Source organism: Hyla sarda, unplaced genomic scaffold, assembly GCF_029499605.1.
Source record: "Hyla sarda isolate aHylSar1 unplaced genomic scaffold, aHylSar1.hap1 scaffold_1298, whole genome shotgun sequence".
Lineage (NCBI taxonomy): Eukaryota > Metazoa > Chordata > Amphibia > Anura > Hylidae > Hyla > Hyla sarda.
In genome coordinates this window covers 85,719-102,181 of record NW_026607921.1, presented here as the reverse complement: position 1 = coordinate 102,181, position 16,463 = coordinate 85,719, and the positions used below count along the sequence as shown (strand labels likewise).

At 46.7% G+C, this 16,463-nt stretch overlaps 7 non-coding genes and 1 pseudogene across 7 annotated transcripts; all 8 read right to left on the bottom strand.

Moving 5' to 3' along the window:
- Positions 1 to 1,066: 1,066 nt before the first annotated feature.
- On the bottom strand, positions 1,067 to 1,257 carry LOC130304904 (U2 spliceosomal RNA). Its single transcript, XR_008854613.1, has one exon. It is a non-coding gene; the product is annotated as a U2 spliceosomal RNA (small nuclear RNA).
- Positions 1,258 to 3,348: 2,091 nt separating this feature from the next.
- Positions 3,349 to 3,539, bottom strand: LOC130304901 (U2 spliceosomal RNA). The gene has a single exon (XR_008854610.1). It is a non-coding gene; the product is annotated as a U2 spliceosomal RNA (small nuclear RNA).
- Positions 3,540 to 5,631: 2,092 nt separating this feature from the next.
- Positions 5,632 to 5,822, bottom strand: LOC130304898 (U2 spliceosomal RNA). Its single transcript, XR_008854607.1, has one exon. It is a non-coding gene; the product is annotated as a U2 spliceosomal RNA (small nuclear RNA).
- A 2,105-nt stretch (positions 5,823 to 7,927) lies between these two features.
- LOC130304897 (U2 spliceosomal RNA) lies at positions 7,928 to 8,118 on the bottom strand. Its single transcript, XR_008854606.1, has one exon. It is a non-coding gene; the product is annotated as a U2 spliceosomal RNA (small nuclear RNA).
- Positions 8,119 to 10,207: 2,089 nt separating this feature from the next.
- Positions 10,208 to 10,398, bottom strand: LOC130304903 (U2 spliceosomal RNA). Its single transcript, XR_008854612.1, has one exon. It is a non-coding gene; the product is annotated as a U2 spliceosomal RNA (small nuclear RNA).
- A 2,102-nt stretch (positions 10,399 to 12,500) lies between these two features.
- On the bottom strand, positions 12,501 to 12,691 carry LOC130304896 (U2 spliceosomal RNA). The gene has a single exon (XR_008854605.1). It is a non-coding gene; the product is annotated as a U2 spliceosomal RNA (small nuclear RNA).
- A 2,093-nt stretch (positions 12,692 to 14,784) lies between these two features.
- Positions 14,785 to 14,968, bottom strand: LOC130304907 (U2 spliceosomal RNA). The gene has a single exon (XR_008854615.1). It is a non-coding gene; the product is annotated as a U2 spliceosomal RNA (small nuclear RNA).
- A 692-nt stretch (positions 14,969 to 15,660) lies between these two features.
- On the bottom strand, positions 15,661 to 15,820 carry LOC130304908 (U2 spliceosomal RNA; annotated as a pseudogene).
- Between the last annotated feature and the right edge of the window lie 643 nt (positions 15,821 to 16,463).

Here is a 16,463-nt window from a genome sequence, read left to right as displayed (position 1 = left end):
CGTATTATTCTTCTTTTTCTTCTTTTTTTTCGTCTAATGCATACCCCATCAGTGCAGCAATGCTTATTCAATACCGCCAGCAGATGGAGACACTGGGGGATAATTTTCTAAGGATTTATACTGATTTTTCCTGTCTGAATTTGTCGCACAGAAAGTTGCAGGCCAAATATGTGTGACATTTCTGCGACTTTAGCTTCTAGAGCATTTTTACAACATTATACATAGGTGCTGAATACATAAAAAGCGACTGTTCAGCGACAGACAAGTCGCATCGGCTGAAAGTAGGCCAGAATGTCAGTCCATGTTGGAGCAGGTTTAGATACAGTCTAAAGCATAGATCTCAAAGTCTGTGCACAGAATTTAGCAAGGGCCTCGCACCTTCTGATGCATCAGGTAGGTGCACAATAGCATAGCCTAACCCTCTGTACTTTGGTCTATATTGATGCGGGACATAGACAGCCAGCTGATGACCAATCCATTAGTGCAATGGATGGCTGGAAGCATTTGTCTTTGCCTTTGCAATACCACAGAAGCAATGCATGGTCAATGTACAGCAATGACACACCTGTGTGAACAGCCAGGAGACCCCCCCCCCCCCCCCCCATGTTATGTTACATAGTTACATAGTTAGTACGGTCGAAAAAAGACATATGTCCATCACGTTCAACCAGGGAATTAAGGGGTAGGGGTGTGGCGCGATATTGGGGAAGGGATGAGATTTTATATTTCTTCATAAGCATTAATCTTATTTTGTCAATTAGGAACATTCAGCACCCACCCGCTATCAAGGCAGCTGCCTATCATGTCATGCCCTACCTGCACAGGTGTGCTGGCTACTCAAATGATCCAATTAAGGAGGCCATTTAGTCAGCAGCAGCAGAAGTCCTGTGCCTGGACGCTCCAACAGGGGCCAGACACAAGCAGAAGCAGAAGCAGCAGAAGCAGCAGCAGCACCACCTTTTGTTTTTTGGCTGCAGCAGCAGCAAGGCCCACAGGGCTGGCTAGCTGGCTAGCCAGCAAGCAGGTAGCAATGAAAGTAGGAATCTTTCTTTTTAACCCTGTAAGGGGGTGGTGCACTGTATCCGAAGATACTGCCATATCGGGTCAATGCATAGGGCGACGGAAGCAAGCTTCGAAATCGGCCCCCGTTCTCAAAAATCCATTTAATATATGGTCCCCAGATAGGGGACGTATCAGATATTAAACTGATAAGAACAGATACTACACTTGATCTTAGCCAAAAGGCCGAGAAGCGATAACCGTGAAAGGGGCGGGCCCAACAAGGTCCCCTTCATGGGCACTATCACTGCTTGCTGTCAGGGAGGCTGCCAGACAATTTTCCATGCACACTCTGGGCTGGGGGGCAGTCAACCACCAGTACACACAGCAGAACCTAAACCCATACCATTATTGCTAAGCAGCAAGACAGGGGCCCATTGCACTCCCACGGGGCCTTTTTAAATGCAATCCATAACCCGGATTTGCCAGGAACCCTTCTTACTCCTCCTACTTGCATGTGACACTGGGCTTAGGATCTGCATAGGAAACACACACACAAGCACACACCTACCTTTGTTGCCTGCAGATGCCTCCTTGGCTGTCCCCAAACGGTATCAAACCAACACCCACGGGAAGCTGTAAGCATAGAGGACATGCCTGCACCCCATTGGACTTACCTGTGTGGGTTAAATCCGGGTTATTTGACAACCTATGGCGGTGATGGTTCTGCTCAGGCAGAGCAGTGCTGATGCTCCTCATAAAGCTGTCGCTGCTGTGAAGGTTCTAGGTGACATCACAAATCCCTTTGGTTACATACACAACAAAGCTGGGTTGTTGTTGTTTACACTCTGCAAGGCCTGTGGAAGTGAGTGACATCATAGCACTGTAGTTCTGAGGGTTCAAGATGGATGCAACAATCTCCTGTTGCTTCTATGAAGGCCGTAATAGACGACATCACCAAACAGCTCCATAGTCACATACACAGCAAAGGAGAGATGTTGTTTACACCTAGTGATGTCAGTGGTATTGAGTGACATCACAGCACAGTGCTAAGGCTCCTGGGCCTGGACACAGCAGCGGCTGCAATATCTCAACGGAGAATACGTTTATATCTATGTGTGTGTGTGCGCATATATATATATATATATATATATATATATATATATATATATATATATTTCTCCGCCGAAATCACTTTTAAACCCATTTCCACCTTTTTTTCCCTTCTCTTCCTCTTACTTTTTTTTCACGTTTTTTTACGTTTTTCTCCTTTTCGCCTCTTTTCTGGGCGTATTATTCTTCTTTTTCTTCTTTTTTTTCGTCTAATGCATACCCCATCAGTGCAGCAATGCTTATTCAATACCGCCAGCAGATGGAGACACTGGGGGATAATTTTCTAAGGATTTATACTGATTTTTCCTGTCTGAATTTGTCGCACAGAAAGTTGCAGGCCAAATATGTGTGACATTTCTGCGACTTTAGCTTCTAGAGCATTTTTACAACATTATACATAGGTGCTGAATACATAAAAAGCGACTGTTCAGCGACAGACAAGTCGCATCGGCTGAAAGTAGGCCAGAATGTCAGTCCATGTTGGAGCAGGTTTAGATACAGTCTAAAGCATAGATCTCAAAGTCTGTGCACAGAATTTAGCAAGGGCCTCGCACCTTCTGATGCATCAGGTAGGTGCACAATAGCACAGCCTAACCCTCTGTACTTTGGTCTATATTGATGCGGGACATAGACAGCCAGCTGATGACCAATCCATTAGTGCAATGGATGGCTGGAAGCATTTGTCTTTGCCTTTGCAATACCACAGAAGCAATGCATGGTCAATGTACAGCAATGACACACCTGTGTGAACAGCCAGGAGACCCCCCCCCCCCATGTTATGTTACATAGTTACATAGTTAGTACGGTCGAAAAAAGACATATGTCCATCACGTTCAACCAGGGAATTAAGGGGTAGGGGTGTGGCGCGATATTGGGGAAGGGATGAGATTTTATATTTCTTCATAAGCATTAATCTTATTTTGTCAATTAGGAACATTCAGCACCCACCCGCTATCAAGGCAGCTGCCTATCATGTCATGCCCTACCTGCACAGGTGTGCTGGCTACTCAAATGATCCAATTAAGGAGGCCATTTAGTCAGCAGCAGCAGAAGTCCTGTGCCTGGACGCTCCAACAGGGGCCAGACACAAGCAGAAGCAGAAGCAGCAGAAGCAGCAGCAGCACCACCTTTTGTTTTTTGGCTGCAGCAGCAGCAAGGCCCACAGGGCTGGCTAGCTGGCTAGCCAGCAAGCAGGTAGCAATGAAAGTAGGAATCTTTCTTTTTAACCCTGTAAGGGGGTGGTGCACTGTACCCGAAGATACTGCCATATCGAGTCAATGCATAGGGCGACGGAAGCAAGCTTCGAAATCGGCCCCCGTTCTCAAAAATCCATTTAATATATGGTCCCCAGATAGGGGACGTATCAGATATTAAACTGATAAGAACAGATACTACACTTGATCTTAGCCAAAAGGCCGAGAAGCGATAACCGTGAAAGGGGCGGGCCCAACAAGGTCCCCTTCATGGGCACTATCACTGCTTGCTGTCAGGGAGGCTGCCAGACAATTTTCCATGCACACTCTGGGCTGGGGGGCAGTCAACCACCAGTACACACAGCAGAACCTAAACCCATACCATTATTGCTAAGCAGCAAGACAGGGGCCCATTGCACTCCCACGGGGCCTTTTTAAATGCAATCCATAACCCGGATTTGCCAGGAACCCTTCTTACTCCTCCTACTTGCATGTGACACTGGGCTTAGGATCTGCATAGGAAACACACACACAAGCACACACCTACCTTTGTTGCCTGCAGATGCCTCCTTGGCTGTCCCCAAACGGTATCAAACCAACACCCACGGGAAGCTGTAAGCATAGAGGACATGCCTGCACCCCATTGGACTTACCTGTGTGGGTTAAATCCGGGTTATTTGACAACCTATGGCGGTGATGGTTCTGCTCAGGCAGAGCAGTGCTGATGCTCCTCATAAAGCTGTCGCTGCTGTGAAGGTTCTAGGTGACATCACAAATCCCTTTGGTTACATACACAACAAAGCTGGGTTGTTGTTGTTTACACTCTGCAAGGCCTGTGGAAGTGAGTGACATCATAGCACTGTAGTTCTGAGGGTTCAAGATGGATGCAACAATCTCCTGTTGCTTCTATGAAGGCCGTAATAGACGACATCACCAAACAGCTCCATAGTCACATACACAGCAAAGGAGAGATGTTGTTTACACCTAGTGATGTCAGTGGTATTGAGTGACATCACAGCACAGTGCTAAGGCTCCTGGGCCTGGACACAGCAGCGGCTGCAATATCTCAACGGAGAATACGTTTATATCTATGTGTGTGTGTGCGCATATATATATATATATATATATATATATATATATATATATATATTTCTCCGCCGAAATCACTTTTAAACCCATTTCCACCTTTTTTTCCCTTCTCTTCCTCTTACTTTTTTTTCACGTTTTTTTACGTTTTTCTCCTTTTCGCCTCTTTTCTGGGCGTATTATTCTTATTTTTCTTCTTTTTTTTTCGTCTAATGCATACCCCATCAGTGCAGCAATGCTTATTCAATACCGCCAGCAGATGGAGACACTGGGGGATAATTTTCTAAGGATTTATACTGATTTTTCCTGTCTGAATTTGTCGCACAGAAAGTTGCAGGCCAAATATGTGTGACATTTCTGCGACTTTAGCTTCTAGAGCATTTTTACAACATTATACATAGGTGCTGAATACATAAAAAGCGACTGTTCAGCGACAGACAAGTCGCATCGGCTGAAAGTAGGCCAGAATGTCAGTCCATGTTGGAGCAGGTTTAGATACAGTCTAAAGCATAGATCTCAAAGTCTGTGCACAGAATTTAGCAAGGGCCTCGCACCTTCTGATGCATCAGGTAGGTGCACAATAGCATAGCCTAACCCTCTGTACTTTGGTCTATATTGATGCGGGACATAGACAGCCAGCTGATGACCAATCCATTAGTGCAATGGATGGCTGGAAGCATTTGTCTTTGCCTTTGCAATACCACAGAAGCAATGCATGGTCAATGTACAGCAATGACACACCTGTGTGAACAGCCAGGAGACCCCCCCCCCCCCCCCATGTTATGTTACATAGTTACATAGTTAGTACGGTCGAAAAAAGACATATGTCCATCACGTTCAACCAGGGAATTAAGGGGTAGGGGTGTGGCGCGATATTGGGGAAGGGATGAGATTTTATATTTCTTCATAAGCATTAATCTTATTTTGTCAATTAGGAACATTCAGCACCCACCCGCTATCAAGGCAGCTGCCTATCATGTCATGCCCTACCTGCACAGGTGTGCTGGCTACTCAAATGATCCAATTAAGGAGGCCATTTAGTCAGCAGCAGCAGAAGTCCTGTGCCTGGACGCTCCAACAGGGGCCAGACACAAGCAGAAGCAGAAGCAGCAGAAGCAGCAGCAGCACCACCTTTTGTTTTTTGGCTGCAGCAGCAGCAAGGCCCACAGGGCTGGCTAGCTGGCTAGCCAGCAAGCAGGTAGCAATGAAAGTAGGAATCTTTCTTTTTAACCCTGTAAGGGGGTGGTGCACTGTACCCGAAGATACTGCCATATCGGGTCAATGCATAGGGCGACGGAAGCAAGCTTCGAAATCGGCCCCCGTTCTCAAAAATCCATTTAATATATGGTCCCCAGATAGGGGACGTATCAGATATTAAACTGATAAGAACAGATACTACACTTGATCTTAGCCAAAAGGCCGAGAAGCGATAACCGTGAAAGGGGCGGGCCCAACAAGGTCCCCTTCATGGGCACTATCACTGCTTGCTGTCAGGGAGGCTGCCAGACAATTTTCCATGCACACTCTGGGCTGGGGGGCAGTCAACCACCAGTACACACAGCAGAACCTAAACCCATACCATTATTGCTAAGCAGCAAGACAGGGGCCCATTGCACTCCCACGGGGCCTTTTTAAATGCAATCCATAACCCGGATTTGCCAGGAACCCTTCTTACTCCTCCTACTTGCATGTGACACTGGGCTTAGGATCTGCATAGGAAACACACACACAAGCACACACCTACCTTTGTTGCCTGCAGATGCCTCCTTGGCTGTCCCCAAACGGTATCAAACCAACACCCACGGGAAGCTGTAAGCATAGAGGACATGCCTGCACCCCATTGGACTTACCTGTGTGGGTTAAATCCGGGTTATTTGACAACCTATGGCGGTGATGGTTCTGCTCAGGCAGAGCAGTGCTGATGCTCCTCATAAAGCTGTCGCTGCTGTGAAGGTTCTAGGTGACATCACAAATCCCTTTGGTTACATACACAACAAAGCTGGGTTGTTGTTGTTTACACTCTGCAAGGCCTGTGGAAGTGAGTGACATCATAGCACTGTAGTTCTGAGGGTTCAAGATGGATGCAACAATCTCCTGTTGCTTCTATGAAGGCCGTAATAGACGACATCACCAAACAGCTCCATAGTCACATACACAGCAAAGGAGAGATGTTGTTTACACCTAGTGATGTCAGTGGTATTGAGTGACATCACAGCACAGTGCTAAGGCTCCTGGGCCTGGACACAGCAGCGGCTGCAATATCTCAACGGAGAATACGTTTATATCTATGTGTGTGTGTGCGCATATATATATATATATATATATATATATATATATATATATATATATATATATATATTTCTCCGCCGAAATCACTTTTAAACCCATTTCCACCTTTTTTTCCCTTCTCTTCCTCTTACTTTTTTTTCACGTTTTTTTACGTTTTTCTCCTTTTCGCCTCTTTTCTGGGCGTATTATTCTTCTTTTTCTTCTTTTTTTTCGTCTAATGCATACCCCATCAGTGCAGCAATGCTTATTCAATACCGCCAGCAGATGGAGACACTGGGGGATAATTTTCTAAGGATTTATACTGATTTTTCCTGTCTGAATTTGTCGCACAGAAAGTTGCAGGCCAAATATGTGTGACATTTCTGCGACTTTAGCTTCTAGAGCATTTTTACAACATTATACATAGGTGCTGAATACATAAAAAGCGACTGTTCAGCGACAGACAAGTCGCATCGGCTGAAAGTAGGCCAGAATGTCAGTCCATGTTGGAGCAGGTTTAGATACAGTCTAAAGCATAGATCTCAAAGTCTGTGCACAGAATTTAGCAAGGGCCTCGCACCTTCTGATGCATCAGGTAGGTGCACAATAGCATAGCCTAACCCTCTGTACTTTGGTCTATATTGATGCGGGACATAGACAGCCAGCTGATGACCAATCCATTAGTGCAATGGATGGCTGGAAGCATTTGTCTTTGCCTTTGCAATACCACAGAAGCAATGCATGGTCAATGTACAGCAATGACACACCTGTGTGAACAGCCAGGAGACCCCCCCCCCCCCCCCCCATGTTATGTTACATAGTTACATAGTTAGTACGGTCGAAAAAAGACATATGTCCATCACGTTCAACCAGGGAATTAAGGGGTAGGGGTGTGGCGCGATATTGGGGAAGGGATGAGATTTTATATTTCTTCATAAGCATTAATCTTATTTTGTCAATTAGGAACATTCAGCACCCACCCGCTATCAAGGCAGCTGCCTATCATGTCATGCCCTACCTGCACAGGTGTGCTGGCTACTCAAATGATCCAATTAAGGAGGCCATTTAGTCAGCAGCAGCAGAAGTCCTGTGCCTGGACGCTCCAACAGGGGCCAGACACAAGCAGAAGCAGAAGCAGCAGAAGCAGCAGCAGCACCACCTTTTGTTTTTTGGCTGCAGCAGCAGCAAGGCCCACAGGGCTGGCTAGCTGGCTAGCCAGCAAGCAGGTAGCAATGAAAGTAGGAATCTTTCTTTTTAACCCTGTAAGGGGGTGGTGCACTGTACCCGAAGATACTGCCATATCGGGTCAATGCATAGGGCGACGGAAGCAAGCTTCGAAATCGGCCCCCGTTCTCAAAAATCCATTTAATATATGGTCCCCAGATAGGGGACGTATCAGATATTAAACTGATAAGAACAGATACTACACTTGATCTTAGCCAAAAGGCCGAGAAGCGATAACCGTGAAAGGGGCGGGCCCAACAAGGTCCCCTTCATGGGCACTATCACTGCTTGCTGTCAGGGAGGCTGCCAGACAATTTTCCATGCACACTCTGGGCTGGGGGGCAGTCAACCACCAGTACACACAGCAGAACCTAAACCCATACCATTATTGCTAAGCAGCAAGACAGGGGCCCATTGCACTCCCACGGGGCCTTTTTAAATGCAATCCATAACCCGGATTTGCCAGGAACCCTTCTTACTCCTCCTACTTGCATGTGACACTGGGCTTAGGATCTGCATAGGAAACACACACACAAGCACACACCTACCTTTGTTGCCTGCAGATGCCTCCTTGGCTGTCCCCAAACGGTATCAAACCAACACCCACGGGAAGCTGTAAGCATAGAGGACATGCCTGCACCCCATTGGACTTACCTGTGTGGGTTAAATCCGGGTTATTTGACAACCTATGGCGGTGATGGTTCTGCTCAGGCAGAGCAGTGCTGATGCTCCTCATAAAGCTGTCGCTGCTGTGAAGGTTCTAGGTGACATCACAAATCCCTTTGGTTACATACACAACAAAGCTGGGTTGTTGTTGTTTACACTCTGCAAGGCCTGTGGAAGTGAGTGACATCATAGCACTGTAGTTCTGAGGGTTCAAGATGGATGCAACAATCTCCTGTTGCTTCTATGAAGGCCGTAATAGACGACATCACCAAACAGCTCCATAGTCACATACACAGCAAAGGAGAGATGTTGTTTACACCTAGTGATGTCAGTGGTATTGAGTGACATCACAGCACAGTGCTAAGGCTCCTGGGCCTGGACACAGCAGCGGCTGCAATATCTCAACGGAGAATACGTTTATATCTATGTGTGTGTGTGCGCATATATATATATATATATATATATATATATATATATATATATTTCTCCGCCGAAATCACTTTTAAACCCATTTCCACCTTTTTTTCCCTTCTCTTCCTCTTACTTTTTTTTCACGTTTTTTTACGTTTTTCTCCTTTTCGCCTCTTTTCTGGGCGTATTATTCTTATTTTTCTTCTTTTTTTTCGTCTAATGCATACCCCATCAGTGCAGCAATGCTTATTCAATACCGCCAGCAGATGGAGACACTGGGGGATAATTTTCTAAGGATTTATACTGATTTTTCCTGTCTGAATTTGTCGCACAGAAAGTTGCAGGCCAAATATGTGTGACATTTCTGCGACTTTAGCTTCTAGAGCATTTTTACAACATTATACATAGGTGCTGAATACATAAAAAGCGACTGTTCAGCGACAGACAAGTCGCATCGGCTGAAAGTAGGCCAGAATGTCAGTCCATGTTGGAGCAGGTTTAGATACAGTCTAAAGCATAGATCTCAAAGTCTGTGCACAGAATTTAGCAAGGGCCTCGCACCTTCTGATGCATCAGGTAGGTGCACAATAGCATAGCCTAACCCTCTGTACTTTGGTCTATATTGATGCGGGACATAGACAGCCAGCTGATGACCAATCCATTAGTGCAATGGATGGCTGGAAGCATTTGTCTTTGCCTTTGCAATACCACAGAAGCAATGCATGGTCAATGTACAGCAATGACACACCTGTGTGAACAGCCAGGAGACCCCCCCCCCCCCCCCATGTTATGTTACATAGTTACATAGTTAGTACGGTCGAAAAAAGACATATGTCCATCACGTTCAACCAGGGAATTAAGGGGTAGGGGTGTGGCGCGATATTGGGGAAGGGATGAGATTTTATATTTCTTCATAAGCATTAATCTTATTTTGTCAATTAGGAACATTCAGCACCCACCCGCTATCAAGGCAGCTGCCTATCATGTCATGCCCTACCTGCACAGGTGTGCTGGCTACTCAAATGATCCAATTAAGGAGGCCATTTAGTCAGCAGCAGCAGAAGTCCTGTGCCTGGACGCTCCAACAGGGGCCAGACACAAGCAGAAGCAGAAGCAGCAGAAGCAGCAGCAGCACCACCTTTTGTTTTTTGGCTGCAGCAGCAGCAAGGCCCACAGGGCTGGCTAGCTGGCTAGCCAGCAAGCAGGTAGCAATGAAAGTAGGAATCTTTCTTTTTAACCCTGTAAGGGGGTGGTGCACTGTATCCGAAGATACTGCCATATCGGGTCAATGCATAGGGCGACGGAAGCAAGCTTCGAAATCGGCCCCCGTTCTCAAAAATCCATTTAATATATGGTCCCCAGATAGGGGACGTATCAGATATTAAACTGATAAGAACAGATACTACACTTGATCTTAGCCAAAAGGCCGAGAAGCGATAACCGTGAAAGGGGCGGGCCCAACAAGGTCCCCTTCATGGGCACTATCACTGCTTGCTGTCAGGGAGGCTGCCAGACAATTTTCCATGCACACTCTGGGCTGGGGGCAGTCAACCACCAGTACACACAGCAGAACCTAAACCCATACCATTATTGCTAAGCAGCAAGACAGGGGCCCATTGCACTCCCACGGGGCCTTTTTAAATGCAATCCATAACCCGGATTTGCCAGGAACCCTTCTTACTCCTCCTACTTGCATGTGACACTGGGCTTAGGATCTGCATAGGAAACACACACACAAGCACACACCTACCTTTGTTGCCTGCAGATGCCTCCTTGGCTGTCCCCAAACGGTATCAAACCAACACCCACGGGAAGCTGTAAGCATAGAGGACATGCCTGCACCCCATTGGACTTACCTGTGTGGGTTAAATCCGGGTTATTTGACAACCTATGGCGGTGATGGTTCTGCTCAGGCAGAGCAGTGCTGATGCTCCTCATAAAGCTGTCGCTGCTGTGAAGGTTCTAGGTGACATCACAAATCCCTTTGGTTACATACACAACAAAGCTGGGTTGTTGTTGTTTACACTCTGCAAGGCCTGTGGAAGTGAGTGACATCATAGCACTGTAGTTCTGAGGGTTCAAGATGGATGCAACAATCTCCTGTTGCTTCTATGAAGGCCGTAATAGACGACATCACCAAACAGCTCCATAGTCACATACACAGCAAAGGAGAGATGTTGTTTACACCTAGTGATGTCAGTGGTATTGAGTGACATCACAGCACAGTGCTAAGGCTCCTGGGCCTGGACACAGCAGCGGCTGCAATATCTCAACGGAGAATACGTTTATATCTATGTGTGTGTGTGCGCATATATATATATATATATATATATATATATATATATATATTTCTCCGCCGAAATCACTTTTAAACCCATTTCCACCTTTTTTTCCCTTCTCTTCCTCTTACTTTTTTTTCACGTTTTTTTACGTTTTTCTCCTTTTCGCCTCTTTTCTGGGCATATTATTCTTCTTTTTCTTCTTTTTTTTCGTCTAATGCATACCCCATCAGTGCAGCAATGCTTATTCAATACCGCCAGCAGATGGAGACACTGGGGGATAATTTTCTAAGGATTTATACTGATTTTTCCTGTCTGAATTTGTCGCACAGAAAGTTGCAGGCCAAATATGTGTGACATTTCTGCGACTTTAGCTTCTAGAGCATTTTTACAACATTATACATAGGTGCTGAATACATAAAAAGCGACTGTTCAGCGACAGACAAGTCGCATCGGCTGAAAGTAGGCCAGAATGTCAGTCCATGTTGGAGCAGGTTTAGATACAGTCTAAAGCATAGATCTCAAAGTCTGTGCACAGAATTTAGCAAGGGCCTCGCACCTTCTGATGCATCAGGTAGGTGCACAATAGCATAGCCTAACCCTCTGTACTTTGGTCTATATTGATGCGGGACATAGACAGCCAGCTGATGACCAATCCATTAGTGCAATGGATGGCTGGAAGCATTTGTCTTTGCCTTTGCAATACCACAGAAGCAATGCATGGTCAATGTACAGCAATGACACACCTGTGTGAACAGCCAGGAGACCCCCCCCCCCCCCCATGTTATGTTACATAGTTACATAGTTAGTACGGTCGAAAAAAGACATATGTCCATCACGTTCAACCAGGGAATTAAGGGGTAGGGGGTGTGGCGCGATATTGGGGAAGGGATGAGATTTTATATTTCTTCATAAGCATTAATCTTATTTTGTCAATTAGGAACATTCAGCACCCACCCGCTATCAAGGCAGCTGCCTATCATGTCATGCCCTACCTGCACAGGTGTGCTGGCTACTCAAATGATCCAATTAAGGAGGCCATTTAGTCAGCAGCAGCAGAAGTCCTGTGCCTGGACGCTCCTGTGCCTGGACGCTCCAACAGGGGCCAGACACAAGCAGAAGCAGAAGCAGCAGAAGCAGCAGCAGCACCACCTTTTGTTTTTTGGCTGCAGCAGCAGCAAGGCCCACAGGGCTGGCTAGCTGGCTAGCCAGCAAGCAGGTAGCAATGAAAGTAGGAATCTTTCTTTTTAACCCTGTAAGGGGGTGGTGCACTGTACCCGAAGATACTGCCATATCGGGTCAATGCATAGGGCGACGGAAGCAAGCTTCGAAATCGGCCCCCGTTCTCAAAAATCCATTTAATATATGGTCCCCAGATAGGGGACGTATCAGATATTAAACTGATAAGAACAGATACTACACTTGATCTTAGCCAAAAGGCCGAGAAGCGATAACCGTGAAAGGGGCGGGCCCAACAAGGTCCCCTTCATGGGCACTATCACTGCTTGCTGTCAGGGAGGCTGCCAGACAATTTTCCATGCACACTCTGGGCTGGGGGGCAGTCAACCACCAGTACACACAGCAGAACCTAAACCCATACCATTATTGCTAAGCAGCAAGACAGGGGCCCATTGCACTCCCACGGGGCCTTTTTAAATGCAATCCATAACCCGGATTTGCCAGGAACCCTTCTTACTCCTCCTACTTGCATGTGACACTGGGCTTAGGATCTGCATAGGAAACACACACACAAGCACACACCTACCTTTGTTGCCTGCAGATGCCTCCTTGGCTGTCCCCAAACGGTATCAAACCAACACCCACGGGAAGCTGTAAGCATAGAGGACATGCCTGCACCCCATTGGACTTACCTGTGTGGGTTAAATCCGGGTTATTTGACAACCTATGGCGGTGATGGTTCTGCTCAGGCAGAGCAGTGCTGATGCTCCTCATAAAGCTGTTGCTGCTGTGAAGGTTCTAGGTGACATCACAAATCCCTTTGGTTACATACACAACAAAGCTGGGTTGTTGTTGTTTACACTCTGCAAGGCCTGTGGAAGTGAGTGACATCATAGCACTGTAGTTCTGAGGGTTCAAGATGGATGCAACAATCTCCTGTTGCTTCTATGAAGGCCGTAATAGACGACATCACCAAACAGCTCCATAGTCACATACACAGCAAAGGAGAGATGTTGTTTACACCTAGTGATGTCAGTGGTATTGAGTGACATCACAGCACAGTGCTAAGGCTCCTGGGCCTGGACACAGCAGCGGCTGCAATATCTCAACGGAGAATACGTTTATATCTATGTGTGTGTGTGCGCATATATATATATATATATATATATATATATATATATATATATATTTCTCCGCCGAAATCACTTTTAAACCCATTTCCACCTTTTTTTCCCTTCTCTTCCTCTTACTTTTTTTTCACGTTTTTTTACGTTTTTCTCCTTTTCGCCTCTTTTCTGGGCGTATTATTCTTCTTTTTCTTCTTTTTTTTCGTCTAATGCATACCCCATCAGTGCAGCAATGCTTATTCAATACCGCCAGCAGATGGAGACACTGGGGGATAATTTTCTAAGGATTTATACTGATTTTTCCTGTCTGAATTTGTCGCACAGAAAGTTGCAGGCCAAATATGTGTGACATTTCTGCGACTTTAGCTTCTAGAGCATTTTTACAACATTATACATAGGTGCTGAATACATAAAAAGCGACTGTTCAGCGACAGACAAGTCGCATCGGCTGAAAGTAGGCCAGAATGTCAGTCCATGTTGGAGCAGGTTTAGATACAGTCTAAAGCATAGATCTCAAAGTCTGTGCACAGAATTTAGCAAGGGCCTCGCACCTTCTGATGCATCAGGTAGGTGCACAATAGCATAGCCTAACCCTCTGTACTTTGGTCTATATTGATGCGGGACATAGACAGCCAGCTGATGACCAATCCATTAGTGCAATGGATGGCTGGAAGCATTTGTCTTTGCCTTTGCAATACCACAGAAGCAATGCATGGTCAATGTACAGCAATGACACACCTGTGTGAACAGCCAGGAGACCCCCCCCCCCCCCCCCCATGTTATGTTACATAGTTACATAGTTAGTACGGTCGAAAAAAGACATATGTCCATCACGTTCAACCAGGGAATTAAGGGGTAGGGGTGTGGCGCGATATTGGGGAAGGGATGAGATTTTATATTTCTTCATAAGCATTAATCTTATTTTGTCAATTAGGAACATTCAGCACCCACCCGCTATCAAGGCAGCTGCCTATCATGTCATGCCCTACCTGCACAGGTGTGCTGGCTACTCAAATGATCCAATTAAGGAGGCCATTTAGTCAGCAGCAGCAGAAGTCCTGTGCCTGGACGCTCCAACAGGGGCCAGACACAAGCAGAAGCAGAAGCAGCAGAAGCAGCAGCAGCACCACCTTTTGTTTTTTGGCTGCAGCAGCAGCAAGGCCCACAGGGCTGGCTAGCTGGCTAGCCAGCAAGCAGGTAGCAATGAAAGTAGGAATCTTTCTTTTTAACCCTGTAAGGGGGTGGTGCACTGTACCCGAAGATACTGCCATATCGGGTCAATGCATAGGGCGACGGAAGCAAGCTTCGAAATCGGCCCCCGTTCTCAAAAATCCATTTAATATATGGTCCCCAGATAGGGGACGTATCAGATATTAAACTGATAAGAACAGATTTTTTTTTTTTTTTTTTTTTTAAAGCCGAGGAACGTGCTTTCGATTCACCCAAAGTGCAAGAAAAAGTGCAAACGTGTTACACTAAAAAAACGTGCACAAAGGATGCGGTCTATCGCAAGCCCTTCTCCGATAGGAGAGAGGCCCCCCAACAAACCTTACCCTTCGCCTCCGGACCAAGAGGTACCTGCGAGGTTCCAGGTTCGATGTCCCTTTTCGCCGAAGCTACTAGGAGACCACAAATGCTCCCGGCATCCCCCTTGGCGTTAGCCAAGGTATCTGCCCGCAGAGCCGATTACGGTAGGTACCCTGCGAAGCAGGAGTACCCGGGGTGTTTGCAGGGAGGTGCGGAACCTAATGGCCACACACACCTCCCCTAGACCGCCAGGAGGGACACCCAGAAGGGCTACCGCATCCTGACAAATCCTGTGAACACACAACACGCAAAAAGTGACACAGTGAGACAAAAAATAAATAAATAAGTGAATGTGTGCAGATATACTGCCCGGACATCCGGCCGGATCTATAAAAATTTCTCTGATCCTAGCCAGAAGGCCGGGAATCAAGAGGTGAGTGCCACAAGGTGAAGAGATTATGGTGCCCGTGCTTCAACTCAGTGAGCCTATTCTCCCAGTGAGTTTCGGCACCTCGGGGTCACCACTCCCCGAGGCACAAAAGTACCTCGGCTCTAGACCCTCTCAGCCTCATGGCGAGACCCGGAGGGAACAGGTCACATCGGGGCAGCCGTCGAGCTGATTCCTCAGAACCAGCCCCGGAAAGCCCTGGTACACCTGCATCCTCCATGCAGCACCCATCCCCACCAGCATGAAAACTGATAAGAACAGATACTACACTTGATCTTAGCCAAAAGGCCGAGAAGCGATAACCGTGAAAGGGGCGGGCCCAACAAGGTCCCCTTCATGGGCACTATCACTGCTTGCTGTCAGGGAGGCTGCCAGACAATTTTCCATGCACACTCTGGGCTGGGGGGGCAGTCAACCACCAGTACACACAGCAGAACCTAAACCCATACCATTATTGCTAAGCAGCAAGACAGGGGCCCATTGCACTCCCACGGGGCCTTTTTAAATGCAATCCATAACCCGGATTTGCCAGGAACCCTTCTTACTCCTCCTACTTGCATGTGACACTGGGCTTAGGATCTGCATAGGAAACACACACACAAGCACACACCTACCTTTGTTGCCTGCAGATGCCTCCTTGGCTGTCCCCAAACGGTATCAAACCAACACCCACGGGAAGCTGTAAGCATAGAGGACATGCCTGCACCCCATTGGACTTACCTGTGTGGGTTAAATCCGGGTTATTTGACAACCTATGGCGGTGATGGTTCTGCTCAGGCAGAGCAGTGCTGATGCTCCTCATAAAGCTGTCGCTGCTGTGAAGGTTCTAGGTGACATCACAAATCCCTTTGGTTACATACACAACAAAGCTGGGTTGTTGTTGTTTACACTCTGCAAGGCCTGTGGAAGTGAGTGACATCATAGCACTGTAGTTCTGAGGGTT